General features: G+C 35.7%; 1 non-coding gene across 1 annotated transcript; it reads left to right on the top strand.

Moving 5' to 3' along the window:
- Positions 1–13,569: 13,569 nt before the first annotated feature.
- LOC130972600 (small nucleolar RNA R71) lies at positions 13,570–13,673 on the top strand. Its single transcript, XR_009083759.1, has one exon. It is a non-coding gene; the product is annotated as a small nucleolar RNA R71 (small nucleolar RNA).
- The last annotated feature ends 9,746 nt before the right edge of the window (positions 13,674–23,419 follow it).

Below are 23,419 nucleotides of genomic sequence, written 5' to 3' on the forward strand. Positions count from 1 at the left end.
TCCGGTGGAGCAGGGTTTATATAGCCTAATTTTGGTTCCATTTCGTGTGCTGTACACACTAAATTAGCTCATTTCGTTTGTGGTACACCAAAATCTTGTGCCTATTTCGTGTGTGCCCCACCTGAAATCACCATTTCGTGTCCAACATCCCCAGCTTGAAAGGAGTCCTGACATGCTCGATTTCATGTCTGCCCTGCCTGCGTTGGATGCTCCATTTCGTGGGTGATCTAGGTGACTTGAAAGCTCCATTTCGTGTGCACCTTTCTTAGAATGGAGTGCAATTTTATTTTGTGGGTGCTATCCTGAGATAATCATGTATATTTTATTCCAATTTCTATCCATGTGCATTTTAGGAATTAATTATTTTTTTATACATATTTAAATAAAAAAATTAAGTAATAAGCCCAAATTTAAACCTTGGACAAATTGTCCTTCAAAGAAAAAGGATAAGAAATTTGCTTATATTGAAAAAAAAAAAAGCTGCAAACTTATTGACAAAGTATGAAGAAATGATAACATTCTTATATTAACGATTGGGATAAAAATAAAAGACATAAAATAGTATCATATCAGCACACTAGACAAAAACAATATAAACAAGGACGATCAACAAGGACAATTTTGCAATTCATTGAATTCATAATTCACTTGGTTAAGCTTGTTGGTTTTGGTGAACTTGATTTGAGTTCACTGGATTCAGTGGGTTTGGTTTGAATTCACAGGGAATAATGACAATTGGTTTGAGATTTCTGGTTTTGGTGAACTTGGTTTTAATTCACTAGAATTATTGGTATCTATAATTGATTTGGTTATAATAAAAATTCTATTATTTGTGATGATGGATATTACTAGATATAATTTTCATTGTATTTGAAAATTAAATTAAAATATATAATTGTCTCATCTTCTCTATTATTTTTCTATGCTATTTTGTTTATGAGCGTTATGAGGCACTCGAAAATCTTCTGCATTATTCTATTTTTGCATTATGGATCAAAAGGGGTAAAAAGTATTAAGTTATTTTGATTCAATCCCCTCTTCAGAGTCTAAGTGAATTATTAATTAGTGTTTGAAATCTATAAACATACACTAACACGGAGACAAAACACAACATAAAACATGTGGACACACAAATTTTAAATTTTTATAAGTTATGGGAACACAATATATATATAAAATATAAAATATTTTTTAGATAGATTGTAATAATATTTTAATATTTAAATTTTAATTATATAAATATTTTAAATATTTTTTATTTTAATAAATAATATATACTATTTCTAAACTTATTTTAAAAATATATATTAATAATAGAATTGTGTATGCTAATATGTTATGATATTTAGATATAATCAGAAGTGTCCAAACATTTTTTTTATTAAAATATGATTGAATATAAAAAATAAACGTATTAAATAAATATTAATAAGTATTATGTCTGAAATATATGGCGAATAAAATATCCAACATAATCAAACTTAACAGTCTAGCTAGAAAAAAGATCCATAGCCAACATAGTGACCTACACACTAACCAAAGGATAGTCCAACCACAAACCTAAGCTTTTTTGAATGGAAACGTCTATCCATATTAGAAGTAAAGAATGGGATCTTTGTTTAGATAAAAAAAAAAAAGCGCTTATTTATGACCAATTAGCATTAGATTTGTTATTGATGACGGTGATAAATTTGAGACTTCATTGCGATTAAAACATGAGATATCTATTAATTTGTTAGTAATGCAATTGCATTAATATTGTGAGTGATTGATTATTGATTATTGACTAGTAATTAACAAGACTTCTTAACCACAGTCTCATTAAAAATAGTTTTAAATTAATGATAAATTATTACAAATTTTATTAATAATTTTTAAATATTAATTTTATATTTGCTATAAAATGCGACATATCGCTATAGGATTTAGTATTCTATTTTATCTATGAAATTAACTTCAATTTAACGATAATGTAGTTACAATAAAATTTGTCGCTAATTCTTGACAACTTTTTAATCTATTACTTTTACGAATTTAGACCATCATTTTTGCCTCATTACTTTTATGATGTGAAATTAACAAAGAAAGCATCGGTCTAACTAATTCCTCACAAATTTTTTTTTTTTAGAAAACTAACAAGAGTTTTGTGACTATTTTTATGATTAGCTAATTAATCGACCAACATCTAGCCGTATATTTCAAGGGGAATGGATCTTTTCAATTGTTAAAAAAAATTGAGAGTGTAAAATGTGATCTTTAATTTTTTATTATTTTTTTTATATTTATTTTTTGTCATACTTATAAAATTAATAGTAAGAGATCACACTTTATTCCCTTAATTGTTAAAAAAAATTGAAAGGATCTATTTCCCGTTATGAGAGGTCATTTTCTCCTTGTGTATAGTATAAATTAAAAAATGGAATCAATAGTGTAGAAGTAAAAACTTAGCTTGGTGACGGGTCGGACTAATATCTATCAATTGATTCAATTCACTCTTTAAGACTCTAATTTTGTTCCCATTCAAAAAGTTGCAACAAGAAGTGGTCTAAACTCGATGTCGTTTTCGAACAATAACTATACAAGGCTAATTATGAAGGTTGTCAAATTTTAACACGTTACATTATTTGCTTTCTTAAATCCCTCAACATCCTCTAGAAACAATATGAGAATCTAACCACTTATAGACAAGTACTCAAGTGTATTTCACCATGAGTCAATTCACCTATAATATCATTGCTTACTTTCATCTTGTTATTTTTCAAGTCATGCTAATTAAAGAACAATAACAATCAATTTAAAAAAAATAAAAAATCCAAAAGTTAAAAAATTATAAATATAAAATTTATATTGACTGATTTCCATTGTTTTTTTAAATTTATCCTTATTTTCAATTTTTATCATTTTAATCAAATTTTTGTCAATTTAGATTCTATATATTGTCAGAATTCTACTAATTTAACTCATTTAATAAAAAGAATAAAAACCTATTTCTATATATATATATATATATATGAGCTTAATTTTGATGCACTAACATTATAAAATCGTACAATCACAATCATTTTTTTAGATGACTATTCACACGATCAATTTAAAAGATAGTTATTAGTTTTGTTAATGTGACGTTATGTGATTTGATGCACGTGTAAAATGACAGTGCATAAAAATTAATTACATATATATTCAAAAATTGATGGACTTTTAGTTAAAGAATCTAAGTATCTCATGTCATTCTTGTTGATTTTTTGGTCAACATTTCATATTTATATGATAATTGCTCCATTATGTGTGTTTATGGGGTTGCATCAATTGGCTTATGAGTTTTGTCACATTATGCATGAAGCTCATTTTGTCTCTCAACTTTGTGAGAACTATAATGTTGTTGGTTAGGTCTAAGTCCAACGAGACAAAGTATGTATGATGATGAGTTGAAACTTGAAACCAATGCTTAAGATTCAAAATTCAAAAGCATAGTGGTAGACACACACATACATATACCTTGGCTTTCACGTATCAAATTATTCCTAATCATTAGTGCAAGCGTGTAACATTGGAACATAGAACACCAACGTTTTGGCATCTACTCGGTTTCAACGTTCCACGTGTAATAAACTATAAGATAGACCCATATAATAATGGTCAAATGAATCATGTTTTCAATGATGCATGCATGTGCTATAATGCTATATACATTAAGCGGCTGAATAAATGAACAAGGACCAATTCAAACTTATTACCAAAACTATAAGTAGTAATGTATCCATCGCAAATAAATTAATGTGGTGTTAGATATATAATTTTTATAGATTATTTTTTTAAAATAAAAAGATTGTAGATTGATAAAGTAAAAAATTAAATATTTAATTATATTTGAATTAAAATAATAGGACTTGTACATAGTGTAAATTCAATGATAGATAGTGATTTATTGTATCATTTTATTTATTTTTTTACTATAGAAAATTTTATTTGTGTATCTCAATTAAACTGTTTAAATTTTTTAATTAAATAATTTTACTAAAATGGTGGAGTGCTTCTAGTTTTATATGTGACAAAAAAATGCTTTTAAAATTTAAAGGTAAATTCTATCGTACTGCTATTAGACTGACTATGCTTTATGGTACAGAGTGTTGAGTGGTCAAAGGAGAGCACGGACATAAGTTAAGTATGGCAGAGATGAAGATGTTGAGATGAATGAGTGGTCATACGCGATTGGATAGAATAAGGAACAAAGATATAAAAGAGAGTTAGAATAGCACCTATTGTAGAAAAGATAATAGAATCGCATGATTTGTACATGTGAGAAGAAGACTGATGGAGCACTCAGTCATGAGGGTGAATGAGATGGAAGATGGATAAGGGGTGAAAGGCAGAGGAAGACTTAGGAAGACCATCCATAAAGTGGTCAAACAAGATATATGTAAATGGTCTCTCTATAAACATGATAGAGTTCAATGACGTTATTTAATTTATGTAGCCGATTCCACCTAATGGGACGACTTTGTTATTGTTGTACTAAAAAACTATAACTTGGTTCTTCTCATTTCATATTAAGTATATAAGTATTCATATATTTTTATTTAACAATTTAACTTTTAAAAATGTGTGATTTGATAACAAAATTTCTAATTGAAGATTACATGGATAATTCTTTTAAAGGTTTGCTATTGCCAACGAATTTAAGGTTTAGGATTTAGGATGTTGCATGTATAAGACAAAATTTAAATTTTTTTATACTTATTTAAATAAATAAGTGAATTGACTACTTAACCAATTCAATTTGGTTATAACAACTTTATTTTATTTCATTTTCCCCTTTTAAACTCTTCCGAGTTGGAGTACTCTTTTTCGGCGGTTTTTCCCCGTTTTCTTTTTTGTAATTTTCTTTCAGACTTTTATTTATTTTTTGTTTATCCATACAATAAATTTGTTTTTCATCAGGTTCAGAATATCCCTTTGTGAACCCAATTAAATTACAGGCCATATAAGAAGGTCCAAGAGGTAGTAGCACACTGGCTGGGTTGTGGGTTCCATATTATTATTGGGCCTATTTTACTTGTATAATAAAATGAAACATAACAAGAATTTGGACCAAAAATTTAAATAGAAAAGGTCTAGATAACCTAACAGTTTTTGGTCAATAATCCAATTTTCAGTTTTTCACTCTCTCTCGTTCACAAAAATGAGGGAGAACAATAGAACATTCTTGGTTAGTCTTGACCCAAAAAAAACACATACTTGGTTAATTGATTTTGTTGTTTTTTTGCTTTTTTTGGTCCTTTTTTTTATATTTTTTTATACAGGATTGGTTATGTAGTATGGCTCATAAACATAAATAGTTGATACAAAATAGACTTGTTGAAAATAAGGTGTCACTAGATAACTAAATTTAGTAATTTATCATCATAGTTGTCATTATTAGAGTAAACATTTAAATTGAACTTTAAAAATTTATTTAACAAGAGTAATTATAAAATTTTTTAAAATAATAAAAATTTATTAAAAATTAAAATATCTAATTTAAAATTTATTGAGACCAATTTAAATATTTATTATTATTATTATTATTATTATTATTATTATTATTATTATTATTATTATTATTATTATTATTATTATTATTATTATTATTATTATTGGTTTACTATAGTGATGTCAACAAAAGAGTAAGTGAGTAATTGTTTAATTATACAATAGCCTATAAATTTAAAAATATAAAAGAAAGAATTTCAAATGTACTTAGAACATCGATATTTCACTAATTTTAACTCTTGATTTTAATTATAAAATATATATAATATATATTAATTAAAATTAACGATTAAAATTACTGAAATATTGATATTTTAGCTACACTTAAAATTTTTTTAATAATATATATAGTTTCTTAGTTGAGCCAGACATATAGTTATTCTTGTTCATAATAATAGTATGGAACTCTATAGAGAGCATCTTAAAGAAATACCAAAAATGAAAAATAAAAAAAAATTATTTTGTTGCCATAGATTATATTTTTAGTAACGACCTTAGAATCTCTGATATAGGTTATAGGTCACATGGTTTCTTTATATGTAAACACTAATCTGTTTTAACTGTTACAGAAAAATTCTCTGTAAATATTATTTTATATGACACTGTCATGTCTTATTATGTCATATACAGGAAGAGGCAGCATTGAATAACCTGTGAGAAAATGAGGATAATTCATTTCCAAAAAGAAGCCACTTCTGTAATTAATATATTATTCATTTTTTAATTTGTTGGTTTCATTTGATTACTACTATCTTTATGCTTCAACTAGTTTAACATCTCAATTTATAATGGGTAGAATGTTATAAGTGCAACATTTTATATTAGATAAAATTATATTTTTTTAAACTGTTAACAAATATTTGATCTGACAACCAACTCAAAAGTGTAATTGCCTTTTGTTCAAGTTAATTTAATATTTTAGCTAATTTTTACTCTGGCAATTTTAATAATAAATTATAAATTAATTTGATATTATTTATTATAGATTTAGTTATTTTGACAAAATTATTTAAATAGAATTGTTGAAACAGCCATTGATGAAGCAGAGCAACTCTCATCAACTCTGTCAAGTGAGTTCAAGTGTGAAGAGAAGAAAAAGGGACGGAACAAAGCAAGAAAAGAGAGTAACGAAAAAAAATAAGGATCAACTAACAGAGAAAGAGGAGAAGGAGAGAGAAGGAAGAATCTAATTTCATTTCTCACAAAATTAATCAAGAAGAATTTGAAATTTAACTATATATATATAGTTTCTAACTAATCTAACATAATTGACTTGTTGCACTGGTTGCCAATTGCATAGCATACTAACAACCTAATTAATTTCAGTTACACTAACTAATCATTTTTATCTGATACAGTTGCTGTACTATAGAGTCTTTATCACGTAACACTCCCTCTCAAACTTGGATTGGATGCTTCGATTAATCCAAGTTTGGCGTGACAAGCTCGAAACGGACTAGGGGCAAGGGCTTTTGTCAAGATGTCAGCTGTTTGTTCAGTGCTGGAAATTGGGAGCAACTTCATCACCCCCTCTTGTCATTTATCCTTCACGACATGGTAATCAACCTCAATGTGCTTTCTCCGTTCGTGGAAGATGGGATTAGCGGCTATATGCAGAGCTAACTGACTATCGCAAAAGATTATTATCGGTTTCCCTTGATCCACCTGCAACTCTTCTAATATGAACCTTAGCCACTGTGCCTCCTTGGTTGCTGCTGCAAGGGCCCTATATTCCACTTCACAGGATGATGTAGCAACTGTATCCTGTTTCTTGCTTTTCCAGGAGATGATTGAAGTACCCAGATAGAAACAATACCCTATAATTGATCTTCATGAATCAGGACATGTTCCCCAATCGCTATCAGAGAACCCTGATGGCAGTAAATCTATGTTAGCTGAGAAGAATAAACCCAAGGCTGGTGCACCCCTGAGATATCTGAGGATCCGCAAAGCTGCCTCAAAGTGTTTGTCTGTTGCACAGTCAAGGAACTGATTGAGTTTTGCTACTGCATAGTGATGCTACGATTTTAGGAAATTGCACGATCGGCAAAAATTCCTTCCGGCAAGTGCACCGGTTATCGTCAAGTAAAAACTCACAATAGAGTGAGGTCGAATCCCACAAGGATTGGTTGAGTGAGCAATTCGGATTAGAAGTGTGTTCTAGTTGAGCGGAATCAAGATTTAGATGAGAATTGAGGAATGTAGAATTGACGGGAAACGTAAATGGCAAGAAATTGAAAGTGCGGAATCTTAAATTGCATGAATTAAAGAGCGAGAAGCTAAATTGCTGAAATTAAAAAGGGATCGGGGTGATTGTATGAATTTAATTGCAGAATGTAAAGAGAAAGTGGTAGATCAGAAAAGGGGAATTCATTGGGTTTCAGGAGATATTGAGATCTCCGAATCAAAACATTTTTATCCCTTCCTCAACCAATGCATTCATTGAATTTTGTTTGGCAATCTTATATGATTGGATCCCAATCCCTTGGCTCACCAATTCTCTCTAAAAACAAACAAATTCCCAATCCCTTGGTTTAAATGTTCATAAGAAGAGATGATGCTCGATCACTGATTATACCACACAGTTTCATGAACCACAATTTGGTAGGATTACATGTCACAATATCCATCCAAACCCCAATCCAATTCACTGTGAGAAAGCTTCTCTAGCATGAATCCTCCATTCCTTTTCCAAGGTTCCGAAGGATTCCAATTATGGATAGTTTCTTTCCCAAGACAACTAACCAATGGAATTTGATCGAGAAGCTTTCTAACAAAATTCAAGAGAAAAGATTGAAGAAGAAGATAAAAACTATTATTGATTCATTGAATTACAATAGAGCTCCCTAACCCAATGAAAGGGGGTTTAGTGAGTCATAGCTCTGAATTCAATTACAAAAAGTATCAAAACTAGAAAATTGATCCCCTCCAAAAATTCTCACTAACTTAAATTCTATCCTATTTATACACTTTCTAAATTGAGCTTCTGTTGTGTTTCTTGGGCTTTGAGGCCTTTCCCTGATTTCCTTTTGCTTTGGGTTTATGATCCATAATCCTGATGAGGCTGCTGATCCAATTCTGTAACATTCATTGAGCCAACTTAGTGATACTCAAGTAATGACACATGACTCAACAAATTGAAATTTCAGACTCATCAATTCTTCAGGCCCAATCCCATAAACCATGATATTCAATTGGGTTTCATACCAGAGTATGCTTAAGTTAGTGTTTGTGCTCAAATGCTAACTTAAACTGCAATATCTTTGGCCCAGAAACCTTTTCAAATAGTGGCGTTTAAGTTGCAGTTTAAGCTTAAACTGCAACTTAAACGTTGGACACTCCTGGAGGTGGTATAATTCAAGCACGTTTAAGCTTCAGTTTAAGGTTAAACTGAAGCTTAAACGTGGGAATGGAAGAAAGCAACCCTGGAGGGTAAAGTAGTCGAACACGTTTAAGCTTCAGTTTAAGGTTAAACTGAAGCTTAAACGTGGAAATGAAGAAAGCAACCCTGGAGTGTGGTTTTTGGTCGAACACGTTTAAGCTTCAGTTTAAGGTTAAACTGAAGCTTAAACGTGGAAATGAAGAAAGCAACCCTGGAGGAGAATGGTCGAACACGTTTAAGCTCCAGTTTAAGGTTAAACTGGAGCTTAAACGTGGAAATGAGGAAAGCAACCCTGGAGTGTGGTTTTTGGTCGAACACGTTTAAGCTTCAGTTTAAGGTTAAACTGAAGCTTAAACGTGGAAATGGCTCCCTGGTGCATTTCTCATTTCTGGCGTTTAACTTCCAGTTTAAGGTTAAACTGGAGATTAAACGCCACTTTCAGCTTTTCCTCAGCTTTCATGATTTTGGCGTTTAAGCTCCAGTTTAAGCTTAAACTGGAGCTTAAACTGGAGCTTAAACTCCACATGTGATATTCAAGCTTCCTTTATTGATTTTGTTGCTTCCTTGCCTAGCCTCTTCTTCCCTGAAATCATCCAAACAACTGCATTAAAGTCTTGCAAAATTTCATGAGAAATCTTCCATTCATAGCATTCAAGTAATATAACTAAAAACTCATGGAATTTGCATCAAAATCATACTGTTTGGATGGTTCATTGCTTTGTTATTCATTTAACCATTCTTGGTTACTTTAAGCTCAAGAAAATGCATAAAACAACTAAAACTAACAGAAAAATGCTAGTGAAACTAGCCTAAGATGCCTTGGCATCACAACACCAAACTTAATACTTGCTTGTCCCTAAGCAAGTCCTGAGTTATTTGAGAAGAAAGTATGAAACAGAAAGCAATTACATTGGCTATATTAGCAAGCATTTGAAGTTCATCAGAAGGGTTTTATGCAGAAAGTTGCAGCATCACTTTTTCATTCTTATCAGGTAAGATTATCACTTTTTCATTGCATCCATCAAACACTGCTATGGCCTCTTGTTATTCTTATGTCCTTGGCACTTTTCCCTTCTTTGTTTTTCTTTTTCTTAGAGCTCCTTTGCTCCTTGTTTGCTCAGTGTCATGTGTTGCACAAGCCTTTGGCATTTTTTTTTCTTATCAGTGCACTACACATATCCACTACAGGCATTTTAGTTCACATTTCTTCTTGAGACATTGGTGCCCATCACCTCTTTGTGTGACTAAATATTTTGTATTTAGGTTGCTCTTGATAATGGATTTTTGGTTGATAATCCCGGGTTAGTTAACCCAAGTTACCAAGTGTTGAAACACTCCTCAGAACCTATTCATCCAAGCATATCCTTAATACATAAACACCACATGCATTTGTCTCAGAAGTTCAAACCATTGGTGCCTAGCTTATTTTCTCAATTTTTTTGCTTTTTGGTTGCCCTTTTTCAGTGGCTTTTTCTTCTTCTTTTTCTTTCTTTTTCATGGCCAAAGACATTTATTCATCAAGATCCATAGACAGTATTCAAACTTCTACACAAAAATGATAATTCTACACTTAATTTCCAGTGATCTGACTAAACAATCAAGCATGCATACCACCACTTAATTCTACTTGATTTGTCACTAATTGAGCCAAGTTACTTTTGTTCAAACTTTTCTTTTATTTTTGGAAACAGAACAAGCATGGCAAGCATTTGTTTAAGAAGGTGAAGTTATATCCAAACATCTAGGCATTCACTTTATTCAAAGCAGTAAACCAACACTCATACTAAAAACTTCACATTCCAGAAAGATTCAACAATTACAGTTTAAACCAGAACAAGCATGCTTTTGTTTGCCTTTTAAAGAATGGTCAAGGAACAACACCACCTTGTGAAATTTCTTGTTTTCTCTTTGTTGCCAGGAAACAATTTGATTTCTCCTTCTTCTCCTAGTTGTTGCTTCATGTTCTTTCTAAGATCCTTGTTTCCTTTCCTGCAAAGAGTGATGAAGTTGCTTGCTTCTCAAGCACTTGAGTGGTTAGCTCAACTATGTATGGACAAGTGTCTGAGTCTTAAGTTGGTGTGTGAACACCAAACTTAGTCTCCTACTTACTCCTCTGCTCTTTGATCCTAAACAATTTTACTACCTAAAGTAATTGAAATCAAAGTATTAAAACATGCAAATGGTATACTTGTCATGAATTTCTAAATCCAGAGGAACTTCTTGCTTTTCATTAACTGTGTTCAAAGAGGAACACCAAACTTAATGTTTGGTTGTGCACCTTGAATGAAAGATTGAATACAATTTGAATAAGATTTGGGGTGCCTTCAGGCACACCAAACTTAGAGACCAATTGTATTTTACATGCAATGTTTAGTGCACCTTATCAACAGTTGTCCTGAGGATTCAAGTTCATGCATAAGAAACCATGCTTTATTAGATGCAAAGCAAAACAATAAAGAGTAAGGATACTAAAACATGGGTTGCCTCCCATAAAGCGCTTCTTTAACGTCACTAGCTTGACGGTTGTCCCTTGTTAGGGTGGATTGTAGTGCTTGATGTCCTCTCCTCTCACTATGAAAACGTCCCCATTTGATTCCTTCATGATTTCCAAATGTTCCATAGAAAGAACTTTCCTGATTGTGAACACTTGAGGGAGCTGGGAAGGAATGGTTTTGAGGCCAGGTGGGATTGGCAGATAATGACTTGATATCACTTTATCTCCCGGAGAGAAACCTTCAGTGGGAATTTTCTTGTTTCTCCACCCTCTTGGCAATTTCTTTACAATTCTTCCCTCTCTCTTGAGGATTTCTTCATTGACCCTTATGCCAGGAGGATCCTTCTGAGCTGTTTCTATTAATTCTTGTGGCTTTAACTCTTGCAATTCTTGTTTGCCTTCCAAGGACTGTTTCAGAGTTTCAGCTGCTGGGTTGCTTTCCTCCAAACATAGATGGCTACTATTATCCTTAGGCTTTTCAGGTTCTGGTTCAGGCTCAGATGCAGGTTTGAAAACATGAAAAATGAGCTGTTCATCATGTATTCTCAAAATTAGCTCTCCTTGTTCTACATCTATGAGCGCTCTAGCAGTGGCTAGAAATGGCCTTCCCAGAATGATAGGGTGTAGGTAGCTTTCCTCCATGTCCAAAATGACAAAGTCTGTGGGGAAGAAATAATTTCCCACTTTCACCAGCACATTCTCAACTACCCCTTCAGCTTGCTTCTGAGTTTTGTCAGCCAGTTGTATGATTACATCAGTGGATCTCACCTCATTCAGTTGTAGCCTCTTCATAAGAGTCAGAGGCATCACATTTATGCTAGCTCCTAGATCACAGAATCCTCTGTCAATTTTTGTTTCCCCTATGATGCAGGGGATATGAAAACTTCCTGGGTCTGTTTTCTTAGAGACTATGTCCTTCTTGATGAGGGCACTGCATTCTTTGTTTATTATTACAGTTTGTCCTCCCTTCAAAACTCTTTTCTTGCTCAGCAATTCCTTCAAATACTTGATATGTGTAGGCATCTGCTGGAGAATCTCAAGAAAGGGAATATTGATATGGAGAGACTTAAATGTCTCTAAAAACCTTGAATATGTTTTCCCTTTTTCACCTCCTCCTAACCTCTGAGGAAATGGTGCTTTTGGTTGGTATGTTTCCAGCATGCCTTTATTTTGCAGTTCCTTGGCTTGCTCAGTTTCACTTTCCTGCTTAGCTTCTTCCACACCTTCCTTCAAGATTTCTGGCTCCTGTTTTGAGGGTCTGATTCCTTCTTCTTCTGAGACTTCCTTCAATATGGTGATGGCCTTGCATTCTTCCAATCTCACTCCCTTTTGTTCCCCTTTAGGATTCTTTTCTGTGTCACTAGGGAACACTGCAGTTGACTTGGGGGCCTGTTGAGATAGCTCTCCTACTCGAGACTCCATCCTCTTGAGTTTTTCACCATGGTTCCTTAAGGTAGATCTCACATCATCCCTAAAGCTTTTCAACTCACTTATGTCCTGACCCATGTTTGCAAGCATTCCTTCTATCCTGTTTAATTGATCTTGAAATTGTTGGTTCGGATTAGGTTGGGCAGGTTGATTATTTTGGCCATGATATGGTGGTTGGGAGTAAGTGTTTTGTGTGGCTTGGTATGATCTTTGGTTGGAGTTTTGGTATGTGGAATTGTTATGTTGGTTGGGGTTGTAAGGTTTGTGGTTTTGTGGTTGGGTTTGCTGGTTTCCCCACCCAAAGTTTGGGTGGTTTTTCCAGCCTGGGTTGTAAGTGTTGGAATGTGGATCATATGGTTGCCTTTGTTGATTTCCCACATAGTTGGCCTCTTCCCAATCACCTCCTTCAGTGCTTACCTCCTCTTGATCTTGTGTGTGTATTGCAGCCACTTGATTTGTTTCTAATTTCCTGGTGAGCTCTGCTAGTTGCTTGGCAAACACCTTGTTTTGGGCTAGAATTGTATCAACATGGTTCAGCTCCATGACTCCCTTAGTGTTGTGTCTCTCTGAAGCATAGTAGTACTCATTCTCAGCCACTGTCTCAATCACTTCAATGGCTTCTTCCACAGTCTTTTTCCTGTTCAATGAACCTCCTGATGAATGGTCTACAACCTTCCTTGATTCATAAGAAAGTCCATCATAGAAAATATGCAATTGCACCCAGTCATGGAACATGTCTGGTGGGCATTTCCTTGTCAAATCCTTGAACCTCTCCCATGCCTCGTAAAGAGTTTCACCATCTTGTTGTCTAAAAGTCTGAACCTCAGATCGAAGCCTATTGACCTTTTGTGGGGGGTATAAACGTGCCAGAAACTTACTTTCCACCTCATCCCAGGTTGTTAGGCTCCCCCTTGGGAATGATTCCAGCCACTTAGCTGCCTTGTCCCTAAGTGAAAATGGGAACAAGAGCAGTTTATAGGCATCTTCCTGGACTCCATTGGACTTCACAGTGTCGCAAATTCTCAGGAATTTTGTGAGATGTTGGTTTGGATCTTCATTAGCACTCCCACCAAATGAACAATGATTCTCCACCAGTGATATTAGCTGTGGTTTGAGTTCAAAATTGTTGGCCTGAATGGGTGGTTTCTGAATGCTGCTACCACAATTCCCAGAGGTTGGGTTTATGTATGAACCAAGAACCCTCCTCTCGGGAATGGCATTGTTTCCATCAGCTCTCTCATGGTTGTGAACTTCTCTATCCATGTTGAGATCTAGAGCTTCCTCAAAATTGTCCTCAGATTCTCCTTCAGATTCTTCTTCTCCCAGTACTCTCTTCCCTCTTGCTTCCCTTCTAAGTTTATAAAGGGTCATCTCTGGTTCGGTATATGAAGGAGTTGATGTCTCTCATCTCCTACCTGTCATACAAGAACACAGCACAGGCAACAAACAAGTGAAATACTCTTGGTTAATGGAAGAGTATGGTTAGAGCAGTTGAGGAATTAATTCAAATAGTTAGTGAGTCAATGAGTTAGTTGCTTGAATTTAAAGGCATAAAGAAAGAAAGCAAGTAACAGAGTGCAGAAATTAAAATTCAACAAGTAACTTGAACTGAATTAACAAAACAAGAAAAATGCTCAATCTAGTTAACTTCCAATTTGAGAATTGTCAATCGAAAACCAATCCCCGGCAACGGCGCCATAAACTTGATGCTACGATTTTAGGAAATTGCACGATCGGCAAAAATTCCTTCCGGCAAGTGCACCGGTTATCGTCAAGTAAAAACTCACAATAGAGTGAGGTCGAATCCCACAAGGATTGGTTGAGTGAGCAATTCGGATTAGAAGTGTGTTCTAGTTGAGCGGAATCAAGATTTAGATGAGAATTGAGGAATGTAGAATTGACGGGAAACGTAAATGGCAAGAAATTGAAAGTGCGGAATCTTAAATTGCATGAATTAAAGATGTAACACCCTAATATTCAAATCCTTATGCTCGAGTCATAAGTCAATGATATTACGGTGGTACGACTCTCGGGTGGATTTTTAATACATAAATATAGGTAATTTCGAAAGGAGTATTAATCGAGAAGCCTGAAAGGAGTAGAAATAAAATCGCGAAGACGTATCACTCACGTTTCGACAACGAAAAGATAAAACGTGAAGCCGAAAGCGATATACGGATAAGGCATAAAGGAGATTAAGAGATAGATAACAGATAGATATATATAACATAAGTAAATAGCCGCTAGTCGCGACCCGCGAAGTTTAGGCCGGCTAGGGTACAATATGAAAGTAGTTGACAACAGTACATACTAATCTCTCCCAAAGGAAACATAAGAGCCTCTATAGGCAAGTTCCAAAAGAGTTCAATACATAATATAATCTTTTCAAAACGAAGATGGAGAGATTCTAAGCAAAACACAAAGTGGAGAAAATAAAGATCTTCGCCGTCTCTCAGACGTACCACAGCTCACTTCTGAGCACTTGGACCTGTATCTGAAAAACAAGAGATATGTACGGAATGAGAACCCCGGGCCCATGGGTTCCCAGTACGGTAAAAGTGCCAAATAAATACAATGCACTGCAATAAAAACTCACTAAGCATCCTAAACTCCTTTTCACCAAGTATCCAGCCTAGATTCTCACTAATCCATAAATAGGCATCTGACGTAAGGGGATACTAAATCTAGTTTATATTACACATGTTTTCCCAATCCGCTGATTCTTTCGCGAATCAGACTCAGAATCATAAGCAAAATCATTACCAGTTGCTCTGCCTCAGCAGCTCTATATCAATACATCATACCCTCGCCTGGAGCTAGTGAAATCACATCACTGCGTCTACCCAGGGAGCCCAAATGATCTCATTCAAAAATCATCATCATTATGCAATCGCATTATCAATTCATCTCATCAAGAACAGCCCCAACATCCACCAACACCATCATGAGGGATCTCTCAGTTGTACAAACACAAGCAATACAGACAAGTAAGACACAAATAAGGTACAAGTAGAACAAGTAGCACATAATCAGGTAACATAGCATATATAATGTAGAAATTCAAAACAAATAGGCAAACCCAAACAATTCAAACATATGCAAATGATGTATGCCTGCCCTATGGCTGATGATATCATCTGTCGGTTATATAGCCAACCCGACACGTCCTGGTAGCTAACCATGGACAGAAACACCCCTCGCGGAGCAAGTAGGTTTGAGCTACAACCCCCTTGCTACTACCCGCTCAGCCCAGAGCCAGTGGAACAACCACTACTGCGGCTACTACCCAGGCGGGTGTTTAACAGCTCAACCTGGAGCCAGTGGAACAACCACTACTGCGGCTACTACCCAGGCGTCACAATCTCTGACCTGGAGCAAGTGGGACAAACCACAACCCTTGCTACTGCCCAGGTATCTCAAGCATTAACCCGGAGCAAGCGGGACGAACCACAACCCTTGCTACTGCCCAGGTATCTCAAGCACTAACCCGGAGCAAGCGGGACGAACCACAACCCTTGCTACTGCCCAGGTATCTCAAGCATATATTCATTCAATCTCAATTCATATTATCAATCCTCATTGTTATCAAATCTCAAACATTAACCTGGAGCAAGTGGGACGAACCCCAACCCTTACTACTACCCAGGTATCAGAGTTACATTCATTCAAAACTCCATGATTAACTCATTTATCATAAACATCATTTTTCGTCTCACACCCGGAGCAAGTGGACTAGCCACTGCTACTACCCAGGGAAACTCGCATCTCAGATAGTGGAAGTGCAAATCACAATTATCAATAATTCAGCATAAACATGCATGAATTCTCATCCATGGATCAACATCCATATCAGCCATCCGGCTCGCGGTTAAATCCATAACCAGCCAATATTCATAGCATACACAGCTATTTCGGCTCACGGTTCAATCCAGAACCAGCCAATTTATAAACAATTACGGCCCTTCGGCCAATGGCATACCAAGCACTTCCACCACCATCCTCCACATCTCACATAATCATCAATGATCCTCATTGATTATTCATTTTCCCCTTGCTTCACTCGCAAGTTACCTCATTCACTAGCCCTTTTCTAATAGCTAGGCATATCATAACGATTTAGGATATAAGTGGTGAGATCGGAGGCTTAGAAGTATGAGATTTGGCTTTTAAAACTCAAATATCAACTTTGGCATGAAAACAATGCCACGCGTACGCGCACTCTACGCGCACGCGTGGATGTCCTTAAAAACTCATCGACGCGCAAGCGTCATGCACGCTAACGCGTGGATTAAAAAGTTACCAAATCGACGCGCACGCGTCAACCACGCGTACGCGTGGATACTCTCGTGCCCCAGGCACAAAGCTGGCACAGTTCTGACACAACTCTCTGGAAAATGGCTGGGCATTGGGTGCAGCACTATCGGCGCGCCCGCGCACATCACGCGCACGCGTGGATGGCGTTTTCTGGAAGATCGGCGCGTACGCGCCAAGTGCGCCCACGCGCAAGGGGTTATTCTGCTAAAAATTTTCTAAGTTAAAAACTGCAGAATTCACAAATTCAACCCCCAATCTTCCGACGGACATAACTTCCTCATTTTAAATCGTTTTTCACCCGTTCTTCGAACGGCATGGACATCCCGGATCCAATTTCATTTCTAAACAGATTTGGCACAAAACAAAGATCCGTAGTCCAAGTTATGTCTCGTCAAAGTATGCCCAAAAACCATGTTTTCATATAAAACCACAAAGTGCCATTTTCAAAACAAGCCATTTTCAACTCTTTTCAAAATCAACTAAAACATGCCAATTTCAACCCTTTTTGAAACCAATCAAAATACACCAAAATCAACATCAAGCCTCCTCAACTCATACATTAACACTTTACCACGAATCACAAACCGCCATATAACCATCTTTACCCATTTCAAACAAATGGCTAAATTACAAACATATCAACATGTCATACATCCTTCCTCATCCCAATTTCCAACAATAATATTTCGATTCAACCATCATTATACATGATCAATATCATACCCACTAACACGTGGTTTCATCCCCAAATCAACCTCAACCATTTCTCAAGCATATATCACAACATACATATCTCTCATGCATTAACATACCATCAAGGCATCAATAATCATACTCACATATATGATCACATAATATATCTCAACCAAAATTAAACATACCTCATCTACACTATTTCACCCAAAATTTACCAATTTCCACACTTCAACTCCTCAAACCTCATTATTCAATAACCAACCCAATCATTCATATATTCATTATATGAAATTCATCCAATCACTTGTGTCATCATACAATGCACACATCAACTTACCTTCCTTACCTCTTTCCGGCCTCCGGCCCAAAATATACGGCCTCCGGCCCAATTTCACAATTTAAATGCATAAATCACAAATCAATACTCATTATCCAATACTTCAAATTTTCAATACACCAAGCATACAAGGCCACACAATTCTCAACCCAATCATCAATTCACATTACATACCAACTATGCATATTAGCATCAACCAGTTACACAATCCAAACTTAATCCTAGGGGCATCTAGCCTAGGAATTCTCATCACACACACGGTACTTAAATGAAACTTAAACCGTACCTCTTGTAGCAAAATCAATTGAGCCTCTTCTTTGGAAGTCTCCACCAACCTTAGCCCTAAGCCTCACCAAAGCTCCTCAAGCAACACCAATCTCCCAATTGTGCACCAAAACCATCAAATGCACTAACATAACCAATGTCACATACATACATCAACCTAGGGCTCATAAAAATCACAAATCACAAGGGTTTGAGCACTTCTTACCTCAGCCCATATGAAGTAGGGATAGAACCCACTTAGAATCCATGTTGGAGTATCCCTAAACACCCAAAATCACAAGATTTCAACACTAACTTCCCAAAAACGTGTAACAGTGGGGAATTTCGAAAACTGGGCAGAGATGAATGGAATACTCACCACAAAACTTAGATAGAAATGTAGAGGATGAGAAGAGCGACGCGTGGCCGCAAACGGCTCGTCAATCGGAGCTCCGTAGCTCAAGTTATGGTGGTTTGAAGATCAAAGAGAGTTAGGTTTTCTCTCTTCTCTTCCCTCTTCTCAATTTCAGCGCCCCAACCCTCTTTTAGGGTAAAAATGAGCTGAAATGCTCATAACTAATGCTTATATATGTTGGGTCTTGGGCCCACTTAGGCCCAGTTCACTTATTTTTGTCCGTTGGCCCAATTTTGGACCAAAACCTTTAACACTAGCGCTCTAAACCGCACTTCAAATATTTCTACTTCCTCTAATTATAATTCCTCATTTCTTAATCTTATTTACTCATAATCAACTTTCTCAGCTGCAGTACCAGACAGGTCTCAGCCGGTACTGCCGGTCAAAATTTCACTGCGCGCTTTTACGCAGAAGACTATGTCTTCCGACTCGGAAAAATTCACTGAATCCAAATATCATATTGAAATCATCAAATTCCAATTGCCAAATCTTCCAACCATATTCGCTCCTACTTACTCATTATTTAATTAATTTCGGTTAGACCGGGTATTACAAAAGAGCGAGAAGCTAAATTGCTGAAATTAAAAAGGGATCGGGGTGATTGCATGAATTTAATTGCAGAATGTAAAGAGAAAGTGGTAGATCAGAAAAGGGGAATTCATTGGGTTTCAGGAGATATTGAGATCTCCGAATCAAAACATTTTTATCCCTTCCTCAACCAATGCATTCATTGAATTTTGTTTGGCAATCTTATATGATTGGATCCCAATCCCTTGGCTCACCAATTCTCTCTAAAAACAAACAAATTCCCAATCCCTTGGTTTAAATGTTCATAAGAAGAGATGATGCTCGATCACTGATTATACCACACAGTTTCATGAACCACAATTTGGTAGGATTACATGTCACAATATCCATCCAAACCCCAATCCAATTCACTGTGAGAAAGCTTCTCTAGCATGAATCCTCCATTCCTTTTCCAAGGTTCCGAAGGATTCCAATTATGGATAGTTTCTTTCCCAAGACAACTAACCAATGGAATTTGATCGAGAAGCTTTCTAACAAAATTCAAGAGAAAAGATTGAAGAAGAAGATAAAAACTATTATTGATTCATTGAATTACAAAAGAGCTCCCTAACCCAATGAAAGGGGGTTTAGTGAGTCATAGCTCTGAATTCAATTACAAAAAGTATCAAAACTAGAAAATTGATCCCCTCCAAAAATTCTCACTAACTTAAATTCTATCCTATTTATACACTTTCTAAATTGAGCTTCTGTTGTGTTTCTTGGGCTTTGAGGCCTTTCCCTGATTTCCTTTTGCTTTGGGTTTATGATCCATAATCCTGATGAGGCTGCTGATCCAATTCTGTAACATTCATTGAGCCAACTTAGTGATACTCAAGTAATGACACATGACTCAACAAATTGAAATTTCAGACTCATCAATTCTTCAGGCCCAATCCCATAAACCATAATATTCAATTGGGTTTCATACCAGAGTATGTTTAAGTTAGTGTTTGTGCTCAAATGCTAACTTAAACTGCAATATCTTTGGCCCAGAAACCTTTTCAAATAGTGGCGTTTAAGTTGCAGTTTAAGCTTAAACTGCAACTTAAACGTTGGACACTCCTGGAGGTGGTATAATTCAAGCACGTTTAAGCTTCAGTTTAAGGTTAAACTGAAGCTTAAACGTGGGAATGGAAGAAAGCAACCCTGGAGGGTAAAGTAGTCGAACACGTTTAAGCTTCAGTTTAAGGTTAAACTGAAGCTTAAACGTGGAAATGAAGAAAGCAACCCTGGAGTGTGGTTTTTGGTCGAACACGTTTAAGCTTCAGTTTAAGGTTAAACTGAAGCTTAAACGTGGAAATGAAGAAAGCAACCCTGGAGGAGAATGGTCGAACACGTTTAAGCTCCAGTTTAAGGTTAAACTGGAGCTTAAACGTGGAAATGAGGAAAGCAACCCTGGAGTGTGGTTTTTGGTCGAACACGTTTAAGCTTCAGTTTAAGGTTAAACTGAAGCTTAAACGTGGAAATGGCTCCCTGGTGCATTTCTCATTTCTGGCGTTTAACTTCCAGTTTAAGGTTAAACTGGAGATTAAACGCCACTTTCAGCTTTTCCTCAGCTTTCATGATTTTGGCGTTTAAGCTCCAGTTTAAGCTTAAACTGGAGCTTAAACTGGAGCTTAAACTCCACATGTGATATTCAAGCTTCCTTTATTGATTTTGTTGCTTCCTTGCCTAGCCTCTTCTTCCCTGAAATCATCCAAACAACTGCATCAAAGTCTTGCAAAATTTCATGAGAAATCTTCCATTCATAGCATTCAAGTAATATAACTAAAAACTCATGGAATTTGCATCAAAATCATACTGTTTGGATGGTTTATTGCTTTGTTATTCATTTAACCATTCTTGGTTACTTTAAGCTCAAGAAAATGCATAAAACAACTAAAACTAACAGAAAAATGCTAGTGAAACTAGCCTAAGATGCCTTGGCATCACAACACCAAACTTAATACTTGCTTGTCCCTAAGCAAGTCCTGAGTTATTTGAGAAGAAAGTATGAAACAGAAAGCAATTACATTGGCTATATTAGCAAGCATTTGAAGTTCATCAGAAGGGTTTTATGCAGAAAGTTGCAGCATCACTTTTTCATTCTTATCAGGTAAGATTATCACTTTTTCATTGCATCCATCAAACACTGCTATGGCCTCTTGTTATTCTTATGTCCTTGGCACTTTTCCCTTCTTTGTTTTTCTTTTTCTTAGAGCTCCTTTGCTCCTTGTTTGCTCAGTGTCATGTGTTGCACAAGCCTTTGGCATTTTTTTTTCTTATCAGTGCACTACACATATCCACTACAGGCATTTTAGTTCACATTTCTTCTTGAGACATTGGTGCCCAGCACCTCTTTGTGTGACTAAATGTTTTGTATTTAGGTTGCTCTTGATAATGGACTTTTGGTTGATAATCCCGGGTTAGTTAACCCAAGTTACCAAGTGTTGAAACACTCCTCAGAACCTATTCATCCAAGCATATCCTTAATACATAAACACCACAGGCATTTGTCTCAGAAGTTCAAACCATTGGTGCCTAGCTTATTTTCTCAATTTTTTTGCTTTTTGGTTGCCCTTTTTACAGACTTATACATGCTAGAAAAAAATGAAAGTCGTTTTTGTTTAGCATAGTGACAAGAGTCACAGGGTCCAATGTTCGCTTTATTTTTCAAAAAATTATATAATTTCTGCATCACATTTATTCTCTGAGATGGTATGTGGCCTAGTCTAATATGCCAAATTGCTTCTGAATCATCTTTACTGGAATTGCAGGGCAAGACCATAGATGACAATGCTGATGTGATATTGTTGCTGTATGTGACTGGTTTTAAATTCTCAAAAGCATACAATCCCCTTCTTTGTTCAGCTACTCCAATCCTCTTCATGGAAACTGGCTGTATCTCATAATTGGAGTCATAAAAAATGAACATGCATTTCAGATCATTAGTCAACTTCGATACCGATATCAAATTGAACTTAAATTTCGGGACAAACAATGCATGTACTAATTGAAATTAGGCAATAAACTCTATGGTACCAGCTATATCTGTGACAGTTTGTGTTCCATCTGATAGGTTTATATGCACAGGTTTCATGTGATATAGGCTTTTAAATGCACTAATTGAATATGAGACATGGTCAGTGGCTCCTGAGTCAATGACCCAAGAGCAATGACTAAAATTAGCTAATGACATGATGAATGCAATACCTTGGCTAGATGGTAGTGTGGTGGTTTGATTATGACTTTGTTGTTGTGGTTTTTGCTTCTCTAAAAGTGCCAATAATGCCAACTTTTGATCTGCAGAAAATGAGATCTTGGAGTCGTGCTGAACTTCCTGAGGTGTATTGCTGACTTTTTCGTCATGCTCATCAGCAATTATATTGTTGATTATGCTTCCTCCATTTCCAGTTCTCAAATGGGGTGGAAAACCATGTTTTCTATAACATGTGTCTTCAGTGTGACCACTTTTTCCACAAAAAATGCACTGCTTGTATCCTTGAGTTCGGTCGCCTCTTCCATAAGTGGTTCTACTACCTCTACCTCTGAAGCCTCTTTCCCCTTTCGTGTTTGAGCTTGCTTGGGGATTCATGGCAAAATTCGACTTTGTGTCTGAGCTGGCCATCAAGGTTCTACATTCAAGTGATTCCACATTTTGTCATTCTTGCTGTAAAAGCAATGAAAATGCAGCATCAACATCGGGAAGTGGCTTCATGAGCATTACCTGTGATCTTACAACAACATATTGTTCATTGAGATCTCTTAACATCCTAACCACACACGTCTTCTTTATGCTTTCTCACAACATCAAGGCCACAGTCACACTTTCCAATACAAGACTTACAAGTTGGCACATAAGAAAAATTGTCTAATTCCTCCCAGAGCCCCTTTAATTTGTTGAAATACGCAGTGATGCTCAAGTCACCCTGTTTGGTTGCAAACAACTCTTCTTGTAATTCTATAATTCTAAACAAGTCACCCTGACAATACCTGTGTTTCAGCGCATTC

The sequence above is a fragment of the Arachis stenosperma genome, chromosome 3 (genome assembly GCF_014773155.1).
Source record: "Arachis stenosperma cultivar V10309 chromosome 3, arast.V10309.gnm1.PFL2, whole genome shotgun sequence".
Classification (NCBI taxonomy): Eukaryota; Viridiplantae; Streptophyta; class Magnoliopsida; order Fabales; family Fabaceae; genus Arachis; species Arachis stenosperma.